The sequence below is a fragment of the Schistocerca nitens genome, chromosome 2 (assembly GCF_023898315.1).
Source record: "Schistocerca nitens isolate TAMUIC-IGC-003100 chromosome 2, iqSchNite1.1, whole genome shotgun sequence".
Classification (NCBI taxonomy): Eukaryota; Metazoa; Arthropoda; class Insecta; order Orthoptera; family Acrididae; genus Schistocerca; species Schistocerca nitens.
This window is the reverse complement of record NC_064615.1, coordinates 444,336,071-444,360,315: the sequence shown is the minus strand read 5'-3', so window position 1 is coordinate 444,360,315 and position 24,245 is coordinate 444,336,071.

Below are 24,245 nucleotides of genomic sequence, written 5' to 3'. Positions count from 1 at the left end.
AAGTATTGTGGTGACAAATATTAACTCTAGCTTAGTGAACTGACAGTTGCGTAAGTTTGGTATTGACAACAGCGCGAGAGTACGATGTTGAGTCTGTGTTTCAGCTCCCAGCCTGAAAAAGCACTAAGAGTACCGCCGAGAAAAATGTTTTCATCTGACGGAACAATCACCATCCTTAATATTATATTCCCTTAAACCATTACATAGGATTAAGGATGTTACTGTTTCAGCAGACTGCTGTCTCTCACTTCAAAGTTTTCTTTTCTTTTTTTTTTTTTAAAAAAAAAGAAGTGGTTCAAATGGCTCTGAGCACTATGGGACTTAACATCTATGGTCATCAGTCCCCTAGAACTTAGAACTACTTAAACCTAACTAACCTAAGGACAGCACACAAGACCCAGCCATCACGAGGCAGAGAAAATCCCTGACCCCGCCGGGAATCGAACCCGGGAACCCGGGCGTAAGAAGGGAGAACGCTACCGCACGACCATGAGCTGCGGACCATAGTTTTTCAATCTGTTTCTGTGAGAAGAGACACGGGGAACAGAATCGTTGTTGCTTCCAATTTTCGGTATTAAAAATAATAATTCTCTACCAAAATATCGAGTCATTCGCTTTTCCAGGCTAAGATAAAATTGTTTTATGTAAATTGAAGGCTGAGAGCGGGAAAAAAAGGAAAGGGATGGAGCTATTGATGTCAGCTGTATCGGGACTTTATGCGGAATCAGTGGCGTCGAGTGCAAAATGTGAACCGGATCGGGATTTGAACTGGGGATCTGCTGCTTACAAGGCATTTGTGTTAGTCACTGCGCAACACGGTCACAGCGTTTATCTCAATTGTGCGGCCTATTTCAGCACGCTTCTCGGATTGCCCACATTGATTGCCCACATTCTCACAAAGTGTCAGCTATCCCCAGTCGCTGTCCATGTCCTCCATCCTCGCTGCTTTGAGATCCCCGCGGGAGGTCGAACGTAATTGGGCATCCGCACTGGAGACGAATCAATTACATGAAGGCGTGGTGTCTGTTCTTTCGGGCGTGTCTGACAGAAGAGATAACAAGCATTCATATAAATCTCTTACCACCCAGCCATCTGATAAAAGTGCCAAACTGCGCGTGTCAAAAATGAATTCTGTTGCTAGCCGCCAACGAACTGTGGAGCCCGCTGTCACATCCTCCATGCATGATCTTAGCGAATTTTATCAAAGCGTAAGTATGCCTCCAGTAATACGACTAATTAGTTTAGAGGTTGGCTAATAAGAGTTTCCTTTTTCTGACGGGGACAAATGTCTGATAGAGAAGCCCATCACATTGACGTCCAGCTAGGATACATAAGTTGCTCGAATGTACCTTAAATAGGCAGAAGTGAATACACGGGAAAGTGAAGCCTCAGCTCTATGAGGAAAGCACAATCTCCGTTAAGTGAACTGAATTGCGTCACTCACGAATGTATTACCTCCAACAAAATTTGCTGCAATGTTGTACGTATTATCTTACCCGCATTCCTGTTTCGTCATTCGTTGTTAGATCTACTCCTGAATTACCACTATTTGGTTTTGTATTTCTAAACCTGTATCTAACTGAACGAAAGTTCTGTTCCTCCTGCCACTGAACTTCGCTAAGCCCCACTATGCTTCAACATATCCATTTCCTTTTTTAAATTTTCTAACCTACCTCCCCAGTTAACGAATCAAACATTCCGCACTCCGATCCGTTTTGTTTCTTCTGATGTCGGCATCCTCCTGAAAGTCTCCGTCTGAAGAACCGAAGGGGGACTATTTTGCCTTCAGAACATTTTACCCGTGAGGATTCCATCATCATTTGACCTCACAATCGTGCTCCATGTCCTCGGGGAAAATTACGGTTGTCGTTTCCCCTTGCTTTCAGCAGTAAAGCAAGGCTATTTTGGCTGATGTTACAAGGCTCAACCATCCAGACTCTTGCCCTTGCAAATACTGATAAGGCTACTGCCCCTTTTCAGATATTACTCGTTTGTCTGGCCTCTCAACAGATGCCCCACTCTTATGGTCCACTTACTTTACGGCTATCTGCATCGCTGAGGCATGGAAACCGTCCCACCACGGCATAGTTAATGCTTCGTCTGTTTGTGTGGTTGGGGGACTGGGGCGGGGGAGGGGGAGGGGGGGGAGGGGGGAGGTGGGAGGCGGAGGATTTTCTATTACATTCTCATACTTCCGACAAACAGTTGATTTGCCGATGAACATTTGATTACACGTCATACGTTAGCATTAAGTGTCTGTGTGAAATTTTCACACATAACAGAGTACAGAACTAGTTATAAAATACTATTAGTAGTGACTCCAACTTTTGCTACAATGTTTCAAAGCACAACTGTGACGGTGTACGTAAAGCCACAGAGATCACCATCATTTTGATATCGTTCTTAACGGTAATTTGATACATGTGTAATGTCTCTACAACAAGGCAACTCCAGTCTTGCTGCTTCCACAACCACTTGTTAAAAGAAAGCAATCACGATCATCCAGCGAGGCTAAACTGTCCAATGTCCAAACGTGAAAATGTAATAATTTACGCAGTAGCAGCTACATTGTGCTTATTACATATCAAGTGAAACTTTCATGTTTGTTTACAGGATTAAAACTGGGTTGCTATACACGGAGAATATCTAGCATCACCTCACCGAAAAATGAACAGATGGAAGTAAGGTCTAAGATTACATACACAACAGGCCAGAATATGAGTAAAGTACTCTATCTCCGAACATTCACTTTACACTGTATTACTCGCTCAGCAACGAATCATCAGTTAAGATATTGCGTTCACCATGTAAATGAGGAAAACGAGCATACATTTTTAATATAACGATCAATAGTTATGGAAAGTATGTGATGTAACTAAGCTAGAGCGAGGTGTAAAAAGAGATAACATTGAGGCGTCTGTTGTGTTTCACTGAATGGAACAGAACTACTATCACGGTTTCTCACTTCAGACGGTCTGAAGAAACATATCGTGCTTGTGATATCGAAATTTATGGATCGCTGGACAAAAGGCTACAGTCTTTCAGTTCTTCCATCGCTAGTAGTAATAAGACACGTACCTAACAGTTCTGGGGCTTTGTATTTTCGAGTAATTAATGGACTGCAAATTCCATCACATCATGCAAAAGTTTAAAATAGGAATTCAGCCGGATGTTGTTAGTTCCAGGGAAATGTTAAGTGTTTTAGTGTATTATGGCTAACCAACAATGAAATTATGTTTTTAATGGTCATTATTACTACCGATCTAGAGACCATTTCGACCTTTCCACGTATCCTCGGAGTTAAAAAATTTTCCGACTAGATGATACATGAAGGCATAGGACAAAGGTAAAGCGGATATAGTTTGGCAAACGTTTTGGTGACTATTGAACTCCAAAAGAATCCCTCTTTCTTCAATGATGACTATATTCTAATTTAGTTTTATTAGTGGTGATCAGATAGGTACCGTATATGGAGTGGATCGCAGACAATATCTAAAAGTGTCGGACAGGAGTATTGATTATCAACATTAATTTGAAGTTTTCCCTACAGCGTAACTTTGTAAAGATGATAAACTGCGGAAGACAATTCCTAGTATCACGAGGAAATGATAAGGTTGCAATATAACGCACACTACCGTGTGATTGGCACCCGAGGGGGAGAACATTGAAGATGTCTGGCGAAAGAATTAGCCGGTGTGGCCCGAAAGTTAAACACAGAACTTACAAGGGCCTGATCTTCTTCGTTTTCCAGTATTCCTAGCAGACATGGTCTCCTTCAGTTTCCCTTTTCCCAAAAATCGCTTTGTCAGAAAACATATATTTTGTAGACATATAATTCTTCTTTAATCTTCCATTATCATTATTGCTTTTAATGTCTCACTATTATCTCACTATTATCACTACCAGTGGCTACAGCTGTAGTAATTCAAGTAATGCCATCAACTTCGTTAGTTCATAGCCATTATAAATCACTCACATTATTCCTAGACATCTCAATTTATTGATGAGTTAGATAATTGTTATTCTAGTATAAATAGTACATTTGACTTCCAATCAGAAAGATTGATACAAATCAAGAAAAACAATCCTAGTATATTCTACAAGAGTTTTTATTAGATTCATTATCCCAGTAATTGTTAGTATCCTCGCTAAAATTATATCAAAAGAATTAATTGATGACTGGGGGAAAAGATCACCATTTGATTGTGGATCCGCCACTTCAGACACTGAGATCATTTTAATAGTAGCTGTCATATTAAAATTGTAATTTTGTTAGGTAACTACGATGTAATAGTTACTCTACGTATGAAACCCTCGTCCGATGTAAGAGAGGACCTGGTGACCCTAATCAGATTAGACCACCAGGCAGGCAGGTACGCGCTGCACGTAAGAGAGACCGGTTCTATGGTGACCCCCTTGCCAGTATAAGGGGAAAATGTGGGAAACTACGCTTCCTTTGTAAACACTGCTGGTAAAGGCAGACTCGGCGAAGGAACGAAAGGAACAAAATTTTATAGTGACGAAATTTAGAGCTATGCATGAGTGCCGAATACACTGAGGTGGCAGTCATGAGATAGCGAAATACTCGTATACAGATGGTGTTAATGTCGCGTACACAAGGTATAAAAGGGCAGTGTACTGGCAGAGTTGCCATTTATACTCAGCTGATCTATGTGGAAAGGTTTCCGGCTTGATTATGAACGCACGACGGGAATTGGCAGACTTTGAACGCTGAATCGTGGTTGGGACACACTGTCTCGGAAATCGTGAGGGAATTCAATTCTCCGAGATCGACAGTGTCAAGAGTGTGCCGAGAATACAAGCTCTGAGGCATAATCTCTCACCACAGGCAACGCAGTGTCCGACGGCCTTCAGTTAACGACCGAGAGCAGCGTAGGGCAGTACTGCGTGAAATAACCCCAGAAATCAATGTGGGACGTACGATGAAAGTATCCGTTAGGACAGCGCGGCGAAATCTGTCGTTAATGGGCTATGACAGCAGACGACCGACGCGACCTCCTTTGCTAGCAGCACATCGCCTGCAACGCCTCTCCTGGGTTCTTGGGCATGTCGGTTGGACAACTGACGAGTGAAAAACCGTGGCCTGGTCCGATTAGTCCCGATGTCAGTTGGTAAGACCTGATGGTAGTATTCGACTGTGGCGCAGATCCAACAAAGCTACGGCTACGGGCCCAAGTCGTCAACAAGGCGCTATGCAGGCTAGCAGTGCCTCCATAATGGTGTGAGCTGTTTTTACATGAAATGGGCTGGGTGCTCGGGTCCACGTGAACCGATCATTGACTAGAAATGTTGATGTTCGGCTTCTTGGAAACTCTTTGAAGTGTTAATGGACTGCATGTTCGAAGACAATGGTGCGCCTTGTCGGCGAGCCGTAATTGGTCGTGATCGGTTTGAAGAACATTATGGACAATTTGAGCCAATGAGTTCGCAGTCTGATGACCTGACGTGAGTCCCATCGAACATTTATGTGACATAAATGCACATTCGCAATTCTGGACGGCTGTAGAAGCAACATGGCTCAATATTTAAGCAGGGGTTTCCAGCGACCCGCTGAGTCCTTGCCACGTCAAGTTGCTGCACTACGCTGGGCAGAATGAGATCCGGCGTGTCCCATGAGTTTTGTCACGCCAGTGTATACCACAGTGTTCACGGAAACGAAACAGGAATTCATTGCTATTAATCCGATTAATTTCACATTACTGTAGTAAAAGTATACATACAAGAGTAAATTACTTGGAAACACTTGAAAGTTAGAAGTTACTTAAATAGCTGAGATATCTACACAAAAAATATTTTAAAAAATGGCTCAAATGGCTCTGAGCACTATGGGACTTAACATCTGAGGTCATCAGTCCCCTAGAACATAGAACTACTTAAACCTAACTAACCTAAGGACATCACACACAGGATTCAAACCTGCGACCATAGCGGTATCGCGGTTCCAGACTGAAGCAGCTAGAACCGCTCGGCCATACCGACCGGCACAAAAAATATATCAGACGATAGCTGAGGATGGCCACCAATGCCGTTGTACATCTCTGACCTACGGCGATTGCACAGTTTTGAGCTACTACTTGATTAATTATCACTCAATTTGTGAAGTGCCTAAAAAATTGTAACTCGTCATAAATACGCGATATTTGAACAGGTTCTTGACATATACGATTTTTTAATCTTATCTTTGATCTGTAACATGCGTAGTTTTTGATAATTTAGTTAATTATTTACCTTGGCATTTAATAATTGGATGTAACTGGATGCCTCTACTGCAAAATCTGAATGCACTACCGTGAACGGTGAAGAAAGGCAATTCAGATTAATATATCAGTCTTTTTGTTCCAGATGTATTCATTAAGGAGTGCAATTTAATTAATCATTTACGTAGTGTTTAACCTTTGTTGCCTTGTCGAGTCTCAAGAACACTGTAACGTTTCCCTAAGTAGGAGAAAGGGAAAAATAATTTTTCTTTAAGTAACGTTTGAATTACACTAGTGGATTAAAGCAGGTGATAACATGCTTGGCTCAAGATACTGAAGGGAAGATAAGAATGGTCGGCAATCGCTTTATATCGTTCATTGAAGATATTATAGAGTTCACTGATACTAGGTCGTCATATCCTACCTTTGATTTTCATAGAATTACGATTCATGTCTGGAAAAAATGATAAAACTAATAATTATCACTGACCAATGCAATATTTATAAACCATGATTTTGTAAAGAAATTTCTCACTCCATTTGGAGGCGTTACAGGCCAGACAACTTAGGTGTTATTCTCAGTACCTGTTAGTATACTGTCTGTGTGTGTGTGTGTGTGTTCAGATTTTAATAGTCGCACATTTTATGAAATTGACGATTAAATGGAAGGGTAGGGGCATCTAGAGAATATAAACGCCACGTGTGTTAGTCGACGGTGTGGACTTTCAGGTACCTTGAACTGGGAGGCAGACGTGTGTGCCACACTAACTACCTTTCGGACGTAGCGCAATTGAGACTGAAGATGGCGACATTCTGACCGGAAGCGGTTGCCAATAGAAATAAATATTTTATTTTGATCAATTATGTTTTTATAATGCTTTATAAAATATATTTGTAGCATTTGTAGATTTAGAGAAAACGTATGACAATGTTGACTAGAATACACCATTTGAAATTCTAGGTGTTACAGAGATGAAGCACATCATTATCTTCAGCTCTTACAGAAACTTGGAGAAAGGAGTGGGCCGGGTTTGTAGCCTATGCCTGTGCCTGTACATTGAGCACTGAAAAATTCTGAAAGGAAAGGTTAGGGAGAAATACTAAAATGTTTGAAGTCTATCGATGGCGTAACTCCCTCGAAGTTGGTGACGGAGTTAGAAGACCAGTTGAAGAGAACGGATGGCTATTTGGCATGCAGTGCCATCTCAACTGTGATGTTACAATGTAAGTGGCGAAAACTACAACAGTTTTGTCAAAATGATTTATTAATCACGGCCAAATTCGTGACATTATATCTACGTATTCAAGGTAACAAACTGTTGACCTAAAGAGATACAATGAACGTAATTAGAAGCCCTTAAAACAAAACAATGAACTGATAAAATTCTGACAGGCATTTGAGATACAGACTCCTTTCAGTACATAATGTCCTTATAACTTAGTAAGAATAAGTTGTAGAAGGTCACTATTCTCCAGCATGAAGTTTCCGTTACGAAGTACGCAGAAGTAGTGAGTAAAATAACCAGAAGATGTCGTAGCCATAGAAGCAAGGATAGTGGAGTAAGAATCGGCATCCTAAATGTGGCTACAACCCCCAACCCGAAAGAAGCTTATCGGACATACATGGGATATCTTCTCAGGCAACGGCCAGCTACACCAATGTCACATAGCGGAATAACGAAGCCCCATCCTAGGAAGACTGCACAACGGCACATACGCCTATGCCAGGAGAACCGCAAAGCGAATCTAGAGACGCGAGAAACAAAGGAAAAGTGCCGAAATGAATTGATATAAATGTGCGGGTAAGCACAAGAGACAGGGAAACCCCTATGCAAACTAAAGAAGACCATAACAAGTATTAAAAGCATTGCAGGTAACCTGAAACATTTGACAAAAGCAAGTCGTAAGATAAGCCCTAGAAAGAGGATGAACACTGCCACGAAAAGGCAGTTCAGTAACACCTCCAGGGTTCTTGACTCGGATTTAAATTCATGTGTGATACACATTACCGACATTCCACTATAATAACATCGCTGCTTCTTAAGGAGAATTACGAAGGCTATTCTAAAATGAGGTCCGATCGGTCGTGAAATGGAAACGACGGTGAAAATCAAAAAACAGTTAGCTATGAACAGAGAAGAACATCAATGGGAGCCAAGTCTGGGCTGTATGGAGGATGATCAAACAGTTCCCATCAAAAACGCTGCACGCGCGTCCTTATTTCTCCCGCAGTGTGCGGCCGAGAATTATCTTGAAGAAGGAAATGAGTGAATGCTATGAGGAGTTGCACGAAATCGGGTGAAATCTCACGACAGGCTCCCATACTTGGTGGGAGACATTATTTTCTAGGAAACTTTGTGCGGTCACTGTGCGCTCAGAACTGAGAAGAGTGACGCAACGCTATCCTAGGGCGTACTAGAGACACTGCTGAACACATCTGTGTAAAGCTTCGTCAGATTTTCACTGTCGTTTTCATTGCGCGATGTCTTGGTGTCAGAACGATTAGAGTTTTCACCTACCGTTTGAACTCCCTGCAGACGATGTGGTCGAGGCCCTCCAACCCCTTGGTATGGCCATCAAACATATGGGCGAAAAGCGAGCACAGTTCAGAGAGTGTACTGTTCCAAACAGTGCTCGGTAAGTTCGCATCGAACTTCGGAGTGATGTACACTACTACTTACCGATCGGGGGTTGCAGGGCCATAATTTTGTACGATGGTCAGCCACACACATGGAAAAGAGGATCATCTATGGTCAGAATGCGTTCAGCAACATGTTGTTCAACCTCCTCTTAGGGACATACCACCTCCAACCACAATGACTGTCCTGCTGGTGACATACGCAGTGGCACTCAGTGCGACGATGACGACTCCCAGTGCACTGCATGGCCACCTCGACCAGCACGATGCGTCTCCCCACCATCACTGAGCCATCACTGACGTCACTCACATTGACGAGTCTGCCTTATGGCCTTCTCCCCAAAACCAAAACCAAATGAGTGAATCTACCACATGGCTGCTTAACATATTCAGTGTGCCTATAGTGGCATTTGAGTCGAGATGTCACACGTTGTTGCTGTCATCTGATATGGAGGAATACATTCATATACTATGATGACCACACTGACAGAAATTTCAACGTGGATCACTTATAATAGACGATATGGCATCTCATCCAGAGTTGCCACCATCGTTCTGCATGCTACCCGATAGAGTTTCCATCTGTGCTGTGAAACACAGGGTGGTGACGTCCGTCAACACCCATCCTAACGCTTCTGACGATGGTACGTTCACTCCCAGCACCACCACGCCAAACGCACAAGTTCAAAATGTGCAATACCAACATCATCAGCAACATGGCAACGTTTAAACTCATCGCGAGATGTTCAAGGCGCCTGAAGTTGAATCTGCCATTCTACAAGTTGTGAATCTCATTACTATTTCGATTCATTGTAGATTCGAGTTATTTTCTTGTCGGTGGTCCCACAGGGTGCATTGTGGTGCTTCCCGTTTCGGAAGGCATCTTGTCCACAGACGTGGTCCACAGACGTGGTTTTTCTCCTATCCGGACTGGGTATTTAAAACACCTTATACGCTCCATCATGGTCGACACACCAACGTCAACGAATGTTCTGCATCCTAGGAGGCAATGTCAACAGACTGTCCTCCATCTGATGGACCAAACTCCTGGCGGCTCACCATGTCCGGCCTTACGTACGTTTGTGGACGATTTTCATCTCATTGACGCTTGGGATATCACACATGACGACATCCTTGATTACACTACACACACAAGCCGCTCAGCAAGCCGACTCTGATTTATGTTTATGCTACGCTTCAGTTTGGTGTGTCTTCTGTGGAAAAATGGCCCATGGCCTTTATGACTCTTGCTCTTTCATCTGCGTATAAATACTTCCACTGAAATCAGTTCGGTGTGGCGAGGTCACTGGAAGCCTAATACCTCTCTTCTTCGCCACCCATTGTTGACAATGCATCCCCGTCGCTATGGTGGTGGACTACTTGCATGGAGCCTGTGACCAAGAGGAATTTCATACACTGTATCAGAGCTGAGGCAGCATCGCACCAAGACACTATGCACTGTTATGAAGTCATTGTACACGAACCTTATGCTTTCCCACCGTTGTCTGATGTTCATCGCGAATGTCAACACATCGGACACAAAATTCTGTCCCTTCAGCACAACAAAGTATGAGGCGTGGTGGTGTGGTCACACCCCCACGACATCATCGACGTTGAGCCTCTATTCAGGCTTCACGTCACATCCGACCTCCGTCGTCGACGACGTTCAATCATGTCTATCATTACCAACCAGGATGGTAACCATGTCAACACCCAAGCGGCAGTCGCCTCAGTCTTCGCTGGTCAGTACCAAGGATTTCATGACTGGCGGCAGTGGCGATTCCGACAATGTCCTCCAACTCCTCATCTACGTCCTTAACAACACGGAGGAGGCATACTTGGTGACAAGGGAGGCGAACCGAGAGCCAAAGGTGCGAAGCACATATATCCAGGTCTCGACGGACGTCCAATTGATTTTTACTGGATCTTCAGCGCACTGCTGCTTCCCCGTAGAAACGATTTGCTGCAGGAGTTATTCAGTTCTTCCTTTCCTATACCACCTGACTTTGTCAACGGCATACTCTTTCTTTTTTTTTCATCAGTTTTCTGATTGGTTTGATTCGGCTCGCCACGTATTTTTTTCTTGTACGAACCTCTTCATCTCAGAGTAGCACTTGCAACCTAGGTCCTCAGTTATATGCTGGATTCCAATCTCTGTCTTTCTCTATAGTTTTTACCCTCTACAGCTCGCTCTAGTATCATGGATGTCATTCCCTGATGTCTTAACAGACATCCTATCATCCTGTCCCTTCGAAATTTTAGTTCATGTGCTTGGCCACGATGTAACGGACCTCGCCTCCTATAGCTCTCTCCCTCCCCTGCCCCTCCCATGGACGGGCTTGTATGCCGACATACACTCGTCTCGTATGTACAGGCTGATTCGAAAGTAACTGCACACACTTTTGGGATGTAACGCATACGCTAAAATAAGTCTAAAAAGTTAAATAAAGTTTTGTCTGAAACTGCTTAATCTTAGAGTTAAATAGTAGCGTAGGTATCAGTAGTGCAACACGAACAGCTCTCTCTCTCTGGCTCTGAGCACTACGGGACTTAAGATCTGAGGTCATCAGTCCCCTAGAACTTAGAACTACTAACCTAAGGACATCACATAACCACGCCCGAGGCAGGATTCGAACCTGCGACCGTAGCGATCGCGCGGTTCCAGACTGAAGCGTCTAGAACCTCTCGGCCACAACGGCCGGCCAACACGAACAACTCAAAATTAATCCTGTTCAGAAAGCCACGACAGGAAGGGACCTGAAATTCAACTCAAATACTCAAGTGTACTGTACATTTAACCCGAGACATGTTCAAAATGATGTCAATGTAGACGAATACAGTGACGAAATCTCGGAATGTTACAGGCGTCTTTCATCTTGTTCTGCACAGTTGCACAGCTATTTTCAGTTCGCTGTTGTAGAAGAGCTACATTCTCAATTATAACACCCTACACAAATTCAATGAGACGGACCGAAAGTTAGAAGTCCAGGGTAAGATCCGGAAATCTGGTAGGCCAAGTAACTGGTCCTACACGATCCGTCCACTTGGGGGGATAAGCAACGTTGAGATGCTGTCTTGTCTTCCGCCTGAAATATGCTGGGGTACCGCGACAAAGCAACATCAGTAGATATAAAGGCGAACACACCACGCCAGAGCCTGTAATGGCTCATGACGTAATGCCTACCACAAATGACATTAAGCATCATAAAATCGGAACCAAAGTAGTTTCAGACAATACTTTAACACTTTACTCTGATTATTATCCATACTCATAACGCGTGTATCGTTACTTTTGAATCACCCTGTATATACGAAAAAATGCATAGAGCCATCGTTGCCAGTTACTTCGATCTAATTCACATCCGCCACGTTGGGTTGGGACTCCTGCCCGCTTCGCTCTCCGGGTTTTAATACTAACACTGATGACGGTCGTGCAGTGATTGAAATCAATCAGCAACAGTTATAAGGATTTCTGCTTTATCGATCGACGTTGATTCCCCTTTTGCTGTCAGTATTTTCATATGTCGGTATTGTGTAGTAGATCTATATCCTATACAGCTGATGTCAAGGAATTCGCATCCTACGAACTAATTTTGAATAATCGATGTAGTTCGAAAGTCTGCAAATGTGTCATTAATAATGTAAATAATTAAACGCTGCAAAAGTCATTTACTTTTGATGCATAGCACGATATGTTTGAGGATTTTATTCACATTATCAGATTTAACTGCATACGTAGATGTTTTATGTGATTTCTCTGAGTGTGATGTTCTGCTTCCCTTGCATTGCAGTGCTCTTTTCATGATATTACTGCAAGCGGAAAATATAAATTTCGTGAACTTTCTAATATTAGGGTATAGAAAGTTACTGGTATTTAAAGATTTTACGATCCGAGCAAACCATAAAGGACGGCTGCAGGGCCAGTGGAGGAGAACACACAGGCACACATAGGCATAACATAAAATAGGAATATAAATTGTTCCACTTGTAAGCGGGAATGTTTCCAAAACGCGTCGCACTATGTGTAAGAAAATGTAATTGGTGGAGTGTTTCATTATTCAAATCATCACACGGGTATTTGTCCCTGCCTACTGTTTCACGTTTCTCTCTTGGTTTCTTCTTTTAAATTTAGATGTTAACGTAGGTATATTCACATGTGAAAAGCAGCTATTCGAACGTAGATTATTTATAAGCACTCTTGAATTGTCTTTCCCTCGTAATAAATTGCAGGTCTTCATTATAAATCGTAAATTATAAGTTTCAATGTTAAAAATACACTGAAGGCACCAATCTCGACTGGTAAAAAAGTTATTAATTTATAATATGTGATCTCTTACCTCGATTCTCGCTAGAAAAGTTTTATGTTTATGAGTGTGTCTTCTTCCGCTAATGTTTGTTTGGTGCCACCCGGATTTCGAAACATTACCCCATTATCAGGTAATAATTGGATACACGATGAAATTACAATAGGTCAGCAATTGGTTTGCTATTCACACTTACAAATCTTACTATTACGAATATCATACTCACAAAAGGCTGCCAACATGATGTGTTCTTAAAAAAACATGTCGAACTACTTAGATGGCACAAGATTGTTTTTCATTATTTTGTTTTCTCCGTGTTTTAATTTCATGTATAGCTAGTTTACCTTTTTCTAAGTTGTTTAAGCGCATGTCAGATAGTGACTGGACGGTCGCTTCGAGTGCATGAGTATGCAACAAGTTTAGAGTTTCTCTCCACATTCGTTTGTTTTAATGAGTGTAAGGGCGTTGATGACCTCGCCGTTAAGCACCCATATGATCCAGAAACGGACACACGCATTTCATTAACAGTTATTACCACGGTTTTAAGGTAAGACGTAAGAAACCTGTCGGAGCTTTGCCCATTACTGTTTGAATAGATAAGCGATGCGCTGAAGTAATTCCGCCGGTTCTCTATTCCCTTACGATGCCTCCCAGTGCTGCCCCGGCGCACGGAATGCCGCCGCCACTTTTATCTCCAGTCTCATTTTGCGTACGGGAAAGACATTCGTTGCAAAATCTACTCAGAATGCAAATTCCTGTGTGTAAAACAACCACTTTTACACCGCTCATCCGCATCTGAGCAATTGAATTTTCACGGCCCTCCTGTAGGAAACTCCTCTATTTCGGTTGCCGTCGGTTGCTTTGAACGCAAACTGTGGCGCGCTTCCAAACCTAGCGGATCTGCTACGGCGAAAGAAACGACGCTCTTGACTACAGTAAAACGTTCTCTTCTGCAGTACTTTTCCCTCTGCGGAATCTTCATCGCTGCAGGATTATTTGTAAGTCCAAACATCTTATTTTGGAAGTTATCAGTTGTTGTAATTGTATCGTTGTGGTAGTGAGGTCTGTAAGAAAAGCAGAGACTGAGATTCATAGAGAAATATTGCAGGCTAGTTTCATCCTGAGTAGTGTTAATAATAACAGGCCCCTTAACTAACCTAAATGGCGTGAAACATATGATGTCCGTCTGAGATCAGATATTAGAAGATTATTGTTTAATAAAATATTCTTAGACAGAAAAATATTGCTTTCATGGTGGGTTTCACCTATGTACGGCAAAATCAGATTATCTATAAAAAGAATAAAGAGAAAAAAAAATAGATGAGGAATGATTGTATCATACATGGCTATAATAAAACATCCAAGGGAATTTTTACGAACCATGTAAGCAGTGTTTGCGCAACCAAGACTGTTATATTCAAGAATAACGATTTCTTACCGGTTGGGCAGATGGAGGTGGAGATGTTTCAGTATTAGGAAAAATCGTGACACATCACTTTACGACTTACTAGGGAAGATGAGAATGGTGTTAAAAAGCAGAAATTTAATTTGATTAAAGTAATTTATGCAGTTATCAAAGATTTTTTTAGATATATGAAAACACAGATAATGGCGCTCAAGCTTTACCTCCCACTGAGATACGTCTGGTGGTGAGTGAATCGAAAGACTCATATTCTAGTAACTCAAAAATGTTCAGTTCACCTGTACTTCAAAGGAGAAATAAGTACTGATATTATTCTAAATGATAAAGAGGATCAGTTACAGCAACGAAGGGAAATTAAAGTTTAAAATTTTGTTGACGCTGAAGGAAAGTAGAACCAGTATTATGCAAAAGTTATAAACTGTGAACTGTAGCATTTATATGCAGGCATTAATTCCCCTTTTTTCCTCTGTTTCTCCTACCATTCTTCTCTATAATGCTTCAGTTGGGATGAAGATGACTTTCTTGTTTGGTATATAAATTTTTAACTGTCGTAGCGGTCCCTTATTGTTAGAGGGCCCGCAGAACTGACTAGCTCGATGGGTTGCCGACCTCTTTTTAAGGAACGCGGAGAGAAACATCGCCGGCGGACAGAAATAATAACAGACTTTCCAAATAAAGACGGAACTACTTCGCCAGACAAAATGTGACAATGTTCCACCAACTGGAACTCATATGAATGATGTAGCACTCCGCCGACCTGGCTTTATAAGCACGCCTAGACCGTCAGACCGGCAACCGCTACGAACAGCTCCGACCAGTACTTACGCCGGCCCTAGCCTTGTATTCACTCGCCGTAGTCTTGTATTAGCACGTTGTATATTGTAGAGTAGTTTTGGTCAGTATTTTCTTCCATTGTCTTCTTTCCTTACCTGTTTTACTACCACAGAATTTTGGGATTTTTGTTTCCTTTTTTTTTTTTTCTGCGTTTAAAAACTTAGTGTATGCCAAGAAGGTACTCAAGCGTGTTCCAATTGACTGTTACTTCTTTCCTGCCGACACTAACAATATAAATTGGTAATTACATCACGTAAATAATTATTTCTAACATGTAATGACGAAAGGCTGTATTTTGTCAATTGACACAAAGGCAAACTCTGAACCAAAAACATGTTTACAGATTCGTAAAACTTGTCATATCGACATATATCATGCATCTAAGACTTTACTTCATCTAAGGTACTATGCTGAGACAAAACTCGTGCGCAGTTAAAAACACGAGGAAACTTCAAGAAGTAAGTTAGACATGTCATCTCATTTTATATGCTGCGATTTTATATATAGCAAACTCAGTTCTAAGACTGTAATTCAGGAGAATTTCGAGTAGGTGCTACAACATATAAGAACGTTAGATCAGTTTCAGAAAATCACTTTAATACAGGATACCTAACTTCGGAAGACATCCATGTCCATGTCAGAGGCGATATACCTTTGATACAATTGCAGAACACAATGATAACAGTTTAGTTGTGCACTAAATGACAGTCAACGGTCACTTAAGATATAACTATGAACTTTGGTGCAGTGTTCTGACTAATGACCCTAGCACGCTGCAGCTGGATCTAAACTACGATGATGCCGCTATCAGAGTGGCAGAGTGGCTATTCAAAGAGTAAGGCGAGGGGCGGGGGGTTAATTCTGGCATAACTAGACGTCCAGCAACGGAGGCGTACCAAAGCTCTTGAAGGCATGTCTGTTTTTGTCGACGTGTCTCATTCGTGGCTGCGTCTAGACTTTCAGCAGCGGTGGCGTAAGGAGCCCATTGAGGGAGTATTTTTGTGACGTCTCTTATTTGTGGCTGCGTCTGGTAGCGACTGCCTAATAGCTTGTGGTTCCGTCTTGTGGTATCGAGATTAACTTGGGATTTCACCCTTCGGACGTCACCAACATTCCACATAAGACCGTTGTGTAACAAATGTGGCGCATTGTCGGAAGAGATCACATGTTCTGCAGACACAACTCTGCTGCGCTGTGAATAACAGGAGCGTTAGAGTGTGGCAGTGGAATGTCGTGGTAGCTGAAAACGCGGGACAGTACGATTACTGTGGGCGGAAAATCTCATTCACATACAGAATCACCGTGACATTCCGCCGATTTGTGAACCAAATACGAGTCGCGTTCGGCCATAGTGAATTGTTGTGAAAAATTTGACGTATGTCATGCTGACTGGAAAGGAAACCCGTCGATATCGAACACAGACGGAAGTGTTCAGACACTCGAGAAACTATTAGCAGCAATAGCAGATTTTCAAACTGTCATAACGTTGACACAGACGTTCCAGAATAGCCTTGGGAACCAACAGCAGCTTTCTATCGTCGAGGAACAGAACGGTAGGTAGAACGTTCCGGCCATTGTTTACACAGACTTGGTGAGCATGTTGCAAAAATCAAATGGCTCTGAGAACTATGGGACTTCACATTTGAGGTCATAAGTCCCCTAGAACTTAGAACTACTTAAACCTAGCTAACCTAAGGACATCACACACAACCATGCCAGAGGCAGGATTCGAACCTGCGACCGTAGCAGTCGCGCGGTTCCAGACTGAAGCGCCTAGAACCGCTCGGCCACTCCGGCCGGCAAGAGCATGTTGCCAAAATGTGTCATGCATTTGTGTCACTTTGAGGTATGGTGCAGCATTCAATAAAAATTACAATAATAACGTGTCGTTTCCTACCTGGTGTCCCCTCTTATTAATTATAAGGTGAAAGTTTATTCCATTATTTCCCGCGAAAACTTTTTTGTACGGAAATGTAAACGAAACAACACACTCAGCGGAGTGAAGGAACCTTACAGTTACGTAACATTCGGATATTTAAAGTCAACGACTCAATTTTAAGTCGCTCAAGTTATGTGAAGCATTAATATTACAGTCGTTGTCACAATTTTTTAATCTGCGTAGCTATGTAGAAAAAAAAGCCTTCTATTCCTAGTACTCATTACAACACTCAAACGTCATGCAAACTTTGACAACCACTTGTAATTTACATACTTTCCAACTAAGAAAAATGAAAAGATCGTATGGCATTGTTGGCCGGGAGGTCCCCAAGCGGGTTCGGCCGCCGTATTGCAAGTCCTCTTTAGTTGACGCCACTTCGGCGACTTGCGAGTCAATGATGATGAAATGATGATGAAAGACACACAACACCCAGTCATCACGAGGCAGAGAAAATCCCTGACCCCGCCGGGAATCGAACCCGGGACCCCGTGCGCGGGAAGCGAGAACGCTACCGCAAGACCGCGAGCTGCGGACTCCAACTAAGAAATAGCTACTGAACACGAAGTTAAGTATGTAAATAAAGTTTACAGGATCAATATTGACAACTCAAGCCGCTAAATAGTTTCCAACAATTGGCATCAACGGCAGGATATAATGTAGGACACATACCATGGTACAGTTGCTTAGTAACGGCCATACTACGGAATGTGCACTCCAATTTCGTTCTGAATAGTTTGGCTTCATTCGCGGAAAGGTCGACAAGGTATGGTTCACGAACACAGAGCAGCAGCCACTTCACTGTATCGTGGAAGTGTGTGGACTTACGACGATAAGCATTTCACCCAAAAAAGAAAGAGAAGTAACTTCCAAATCGCTTTACGAAATGTCGATTAGAGGCTAGTTCTATGCGGAACTGCGTTATCCGTACCCAAGATGTAGTACTGTTGTCATTGTTGTCTTCAAACAGCGATATTTTGCGGATCCCCATGCTCGCCTGTCCTGTAGAAGGTGTACTTTGACATGATATTGACCGCTTTCACACTGCTGTTCTTGCCACCTAAGCGATTTCAGTTAAGAAGACTTACATGTTACTGTAACCACCGCCTATATTTGAAGTCAACATGCAATAACCACTCACATACAGCAGGTGGCAGCACTAGCGGTGGAGGGTATATATAGAACGTCGGGATGAAGCGTCAATTAGCGCAGTCTTTGTAGTAATGCAGAGGCCGAGGGAGGTATCTGACGCCCAGAAGGGCATGATGGTTGGCTTTCGGGACAAAGGTACAACGTTTTCGAAACATCCGTGCAAAAGCTTCTCGTGCTGCGGTGGTCAAAGTATAGCGTGCAAGGCAAACTAACGCTATCCAAAATGGCGTTGAGGTAATTGTGACGCACCACGGGTCATAGATGACAGCAATGGACGACAGCTGCGGAGATGTGTACTGCGGAGATGTGTACCGGCGAATAGACGTGCAACTATTGAGTAACTGACCCCCAGATAAACGGACTTGTCTCCTCAATGACCGTTCAGCGAACAGTGCCGTGTATGGGCCTCGACAGCCGGCACTTGCTTCATGCGTTCCAGCTGACCGCTGTTTATCGGCGACGAAGGTTGTAACTCAACGCCAATACCGGAACTGGAAGTTGACTGATTGGTGACACGTGGCCTTTTCGTATTTAAATTCCCCATCGGACACATGCCCGACTCCCTGCAACAATCGTCGGAAGAGTCCAGGTAGGAAGAGGGAGCGTTGAGGTCTGGGAGCTGTTTTCGTGGAATTTCCTGAATGATCTCTTACTGGAAGGCACCCGTTCATGTAGTTTGTATTTCGTCGGTCCAATGGCATGTACCAGCAGGACAATACAATGTGTCACGCAACTCCATTGTACGTACGTAGTTCGAAGAGTACCTGGACGAATTTTCCTTATTTTATAGTCACCTAGCTCTGAGATTTAAATGCACTCGAGAATGTGTGGGATCACTCGATCGGACTGTTCACACCATGGATCCTCAGCAGAGAAACCTAGCGCAGCTGGCAATCGCAAACAGGAGTGGGCATGGCTCCACAACCATCTTGGTACTTACCAGAACTTCACTGACTCTTCCTGCAAATCGTGCTGCGGTCGCATTGCAAAAGTGGTTATTCAGCCTTTAGACAGCTCAATGCTACTTCATCCTATGCGAATAGCTGCTGCAATATACATCCTTCTGAACCTCCTTACTGTATTCGTCTCTTTGTCTTCCTCTACGATTTTAACACCCAGCCCCCTCTCCCCCCACACTACCCTGCAAAATGAAATTGGTGTTCCCTTGAGGTCTCAGAAATTTCGAAAGCTTGCATTCTCCTTTTGTCTGAACTGTTGATGGTCATGTTTCAGTTCCATACCTGGATTCACTCCTGACATACTTTCAGAAAAGTCTTCCTAACACTCAAATCTATATTCGATGTTAAATATCGCTTCCTCAGAATTTCTTTTATTACCGTTACCAGCCTACATTTTATATCCTCTCTACTTCTGCCGTCATCACTTATTTTGCTGCCCAAATGGCAAAACACATCTACTACTTCAAGTGTCTCGTTTTCTAATCTAATTCCCTTATCATCACTTGATTTAAGTAGAATACATTCAGTTTTCTTTGTTTTGCTTTTTTTATGTTCATCTTACATTATCCTTTCAAGACAATGTCCTATCTGTTCAACTACTCTTCCAAGACCTTTGCTATCTCTGACAGAATTATAGAGTTATCGGTAAAGCTCAAAGTTCATATCTATTTTTCCTTAACGGTAATTCCTATTCCAGATTTTTCTTTGATTTCCTTTACTGCTTGTTTAATGTACAGTGATACGTTGCACTGCTGTCGCCAGTACCCCATTCTTGTGTCATCTTTGCCATCGATTTCAATTTGGCCAGCCACGGGTCGGTTGTTCATCGCGATTTCGGCTATTTAAGTCTACAGCGTCGAGGCAGCGTCTCGGACACTGTGGTCTGTCGGTTGCGGTTACAACACGGCTAGGAAATTGACCCTCACTTGGTGCGCACGCATTGCATGTTGAGAAGAAGAGCTTGCCGAAGCGTCGCCTGGCATTAACAGTTCGCCCGTGCATATGGTGTGTGTTCGATTAAAACAGGTGCAATTATGTGCTTATATAAGTTGTTAATGGTTTACTAATGTTGCCGTCAGTGACGAGTCCGATATGTCAAAATTATGTCAAACGTGACATGATAACGGGGCTTGGGCTATCCATCTTAGTTTCCTACCACTTGATGATGGGTCTGCAGGTAGACGTAAGGAAACTCGGTGAGCTCCTCATTACTGAGTGATGGAATATCCAAAATTGTGGTACCCTTGGTGATTATGTATCAAAATTTGCACCATAATTAACGAGTAACGAAATACTACTCCATGAAAGTGTAGTTCTGGTGGGCTCTTTCTCGTTTAAGGTAATACTCGGCTGTTGCTATTACGTTTCAAGGAACAAACTTATTCACGCGTGTATTGCAGTGTTTCAATGAATTTGTAAGGGTTGAGTTAAAAAAATTGACGAACCTTCCTCTTCCAATGCTACATTTTATTCTTTTATGTTATTTGAATGTACAATCACAAGTGTGCTGTTGTAGTAGATTTCTGTTTCAGGTGGACGGAGTGCAGTGTACTTCCTTCGGTACTGTTGGCTTTGGCACCGGGGCTTGACGACTTGGCCGTTGCCAGTGGAGCTGTTTCGTTAGACCGGGCTCCATGTTTCTGGCCTTCCGTCTCGATCTCGTTCTTGAGTATAGCTGTTCTCTTTGTGCCTGTCTCTATCAGGTCGTTATGCTTTGTAGCTCGTAAATCCACCGCCTTGGTGGATGCACCTTTCGCTCGAAATATGAATGGAAACTTCTAAAACTGTGTAAATCTGTAATGAGTGCCCGATCAGGTTGCTGGAGGCTCCGCCTTATTCTGTATTCCCTTATCAGCCATTTTTATCATATTTTTACGTTGTATGCTGATTGCGAAGTTTAATTCAAAAAATGGTTCAAATGGCTCTGAGCACTATGGGACTCAACTGCTGAGGTCATTAGTCCCCTAGAACTTAGAACTAGTTAAACCTAACTAACCTAAGGACATCACAAACATCCATGCCCGAGGCAGGATTCGAACCTGCGACCGTAGCGGTCTTGCGGTTCCAGACTGCAGCGCCTTTAACCGCACGGCCACTTCGGCCGGCGAAGTTTAATTCTTATAAGGGAGGGTTTCATGTGCGTATGTTCTCAGGGTATGTTTAAAAGTCGGGGCGCTGTTTTTTACTAACTGTTTGTTATTTAATTAAGGCCTACCTGTACTGGCATCAGTTGGATTATTATTTAGTCAGAAGTTTGTGTGCCCGGTGTCTTCACTGCCGAGTGTTAAAGTTTTGGATGGTGCCTTAGTGTTACTTATGTGCATTATGTTACGCCTTAATGTTATGCCTCGGTATGAGTTTCTATTGCGAAGGAGAAGACATTGTACAGGAGTGTTGTGGGTTTCAGCGTTTGGAAGGTTTTGATTATCTTAAGTATTTACATCAACAGAAATTTTCTTAATCTATCATGCATTTGTTCTGCAGATTTCAACAGGGATTTAAGAAAATTTTTTATTGAGATTTTGAAATTGATCGATTTTATTGTATTTAAATTGTGCAAGTTGATTAACATTGTTTAACACAAGATGTGTATGCTTGATGACTATGGCCCTGCTGCTTCCTGTCGTATTATTGGACGCTAGTAGCACAGATTGAATAAAAACAGGGTAGGCTACAACCCTATTTCACTCCATTCTCAATCACTGCTTTCCTTTCATGCCCCTCGACTCTTATAACTATCGTCTGGTTTATTTTCCAGCTGTAAGTAGTCTTTCGGATCCTGTATTTTACCCCTGCTGCCTTCAGAATTTCATAGAGGGTATTCCAGCCACAGAATCTAAGTCTACAAATGATATAAACGTATGTTTGCCATTTCTTAAACTACATTCCAAGATAAGTCGTAGGTTCAGTATTGTCTGATGTGTTTCAACATTTCTTGGAAATCGAATCTGATCATCCCTGAGGTCGACTTCAACCGGTTTTTCCATTCTTCTCTAGAGAATTCGTGTTAGTATTTTGCAACCATGACTGATGAAACTGATAGTTCGGTAATCTTCATACCTCTCAGCTTTCTTTGGAATTCGAATTATTACATTCTTCTTGTCGTTTGAGAGTATTTCGCCTGTCTCATTCATCTTGCACACCACGTCGAAGAGTTTTGTCATGGGTGGCTCTCCCAAAGCCATCTGTAGTTTCGAAGGAATATCATCTACTCCCGGGGCATTATTTTGACAGAATTTCAGAGCTTTGTCAAATTCTTTTCGCAGTGTCGTATTTTCCATCTCGTGTTCATCTGTGTCCACTTCTGTCTCTGTAAAATCGGCTTCAAGTTCTTGTAACTTTTATAGACCCCCTATATACTCCTTCTACTTTTCAGCTTTTACCTACTGCATTGCTGAGGACTGATTTCCTGTCTGAGCTCTTCATATTCACACACCTGCTTCTCTTTTCCCCAAAGGTCTCAGTTATGCTTTCCTATAATGAAATGTGCTTCTAAATCCTTACATTTCTCCTCTAGCCATTTCTACTTAGCCATTTTACACTTCTTGACACTCTCATTCTTTAGACATTTGTATTCCCTTTTGCCTGCTTCATTTACTGCATTTTTATATGTTCTCTTCTGATGAGTTAAATTCAGTATCTCCTTTAGCTATTTAATTGTCTGTTGCCTTCACTATTTCATCTCTTTAAGCTACCCATTCATATTCTACTGTATTCCTGTCTCCTGTCCTAGTCAACCATTGCTTAATGCTCCCCCTGAAACTCTCAGCAACCTCTGGTTTCTTCTACTTATCCAGTTCACATCTTCTTAATTTCCTATATTTTTCTAATTTCTTCCATTTTAATCTACAGTACATTGCCAATAAATTGTGGTTACCAGCGACTGGAAATGTTTTGGTATTTGCAACCTGGTTTCTAAATCTCAGCCTTATCTTTACATAATCAGTCTGAAACCTTTCAGTGTCTCCAGGTCTCTTCCACATATGTTACCGTCTTTGTGACTCATACACTAATTTCTAGGAATGATAAAATTACGCTGTGTGCAAAACTCTTCCAGGGAGCTTTCTCATTCATTTCTTTCCCCCAGTCCATATTAATCAACGACTTTTCTTTCTCTTCCTTTTCATACTATCGAATTACAGGCATGTCAATATTAAATTATCGTCTCCCTTAACTATCTTAATAACTTCTGTATCTACTCATACATTTCTTTAATCTCTTCATCAGCTGTGGAGCTAGTTGCCTTATAAATTTGCAGTACTGTGGTTGGCGTGGGCTTTGTGTCTATCTTGGCTGCAATAATGTGTTCACTTTGCTGTTCGTAGTAGCTTACCAGCATTCTTGTTTTTTGATTCATTATGAAACCTACTCCTGCATTAAACAGTTTGATATTGTATTTGTAAGTCTGTATTCGCCTGACCAGAAGTCCTTTTCTACTGCCACCTAACTTCACTGATTCCCACTACATCTAAATTCAACTGATACATTTCCTTTTATAAATTTTCTAACCTCTGCCTCATTAAGCTGTCTAACATGCCACGATCCGATCCAAAGAATGCCAGTTTTGATTCTCATGATGGCAACATCCTCCTGAGTAGCCCCCACCTGTATATCCAAATGGGGGAATCTTTTACCACCAAAATGTTTTCCCCTACAGGAAGCCATCATCATTTAACCATACAGTAGGACTGCATGCGCTTGGAAAAATTATGGCTATAATTTTCCCTTGCTCTCAGCCATTCACTGTATCACCACAGCGAGGCTGTTGTGGTTGATGTTAG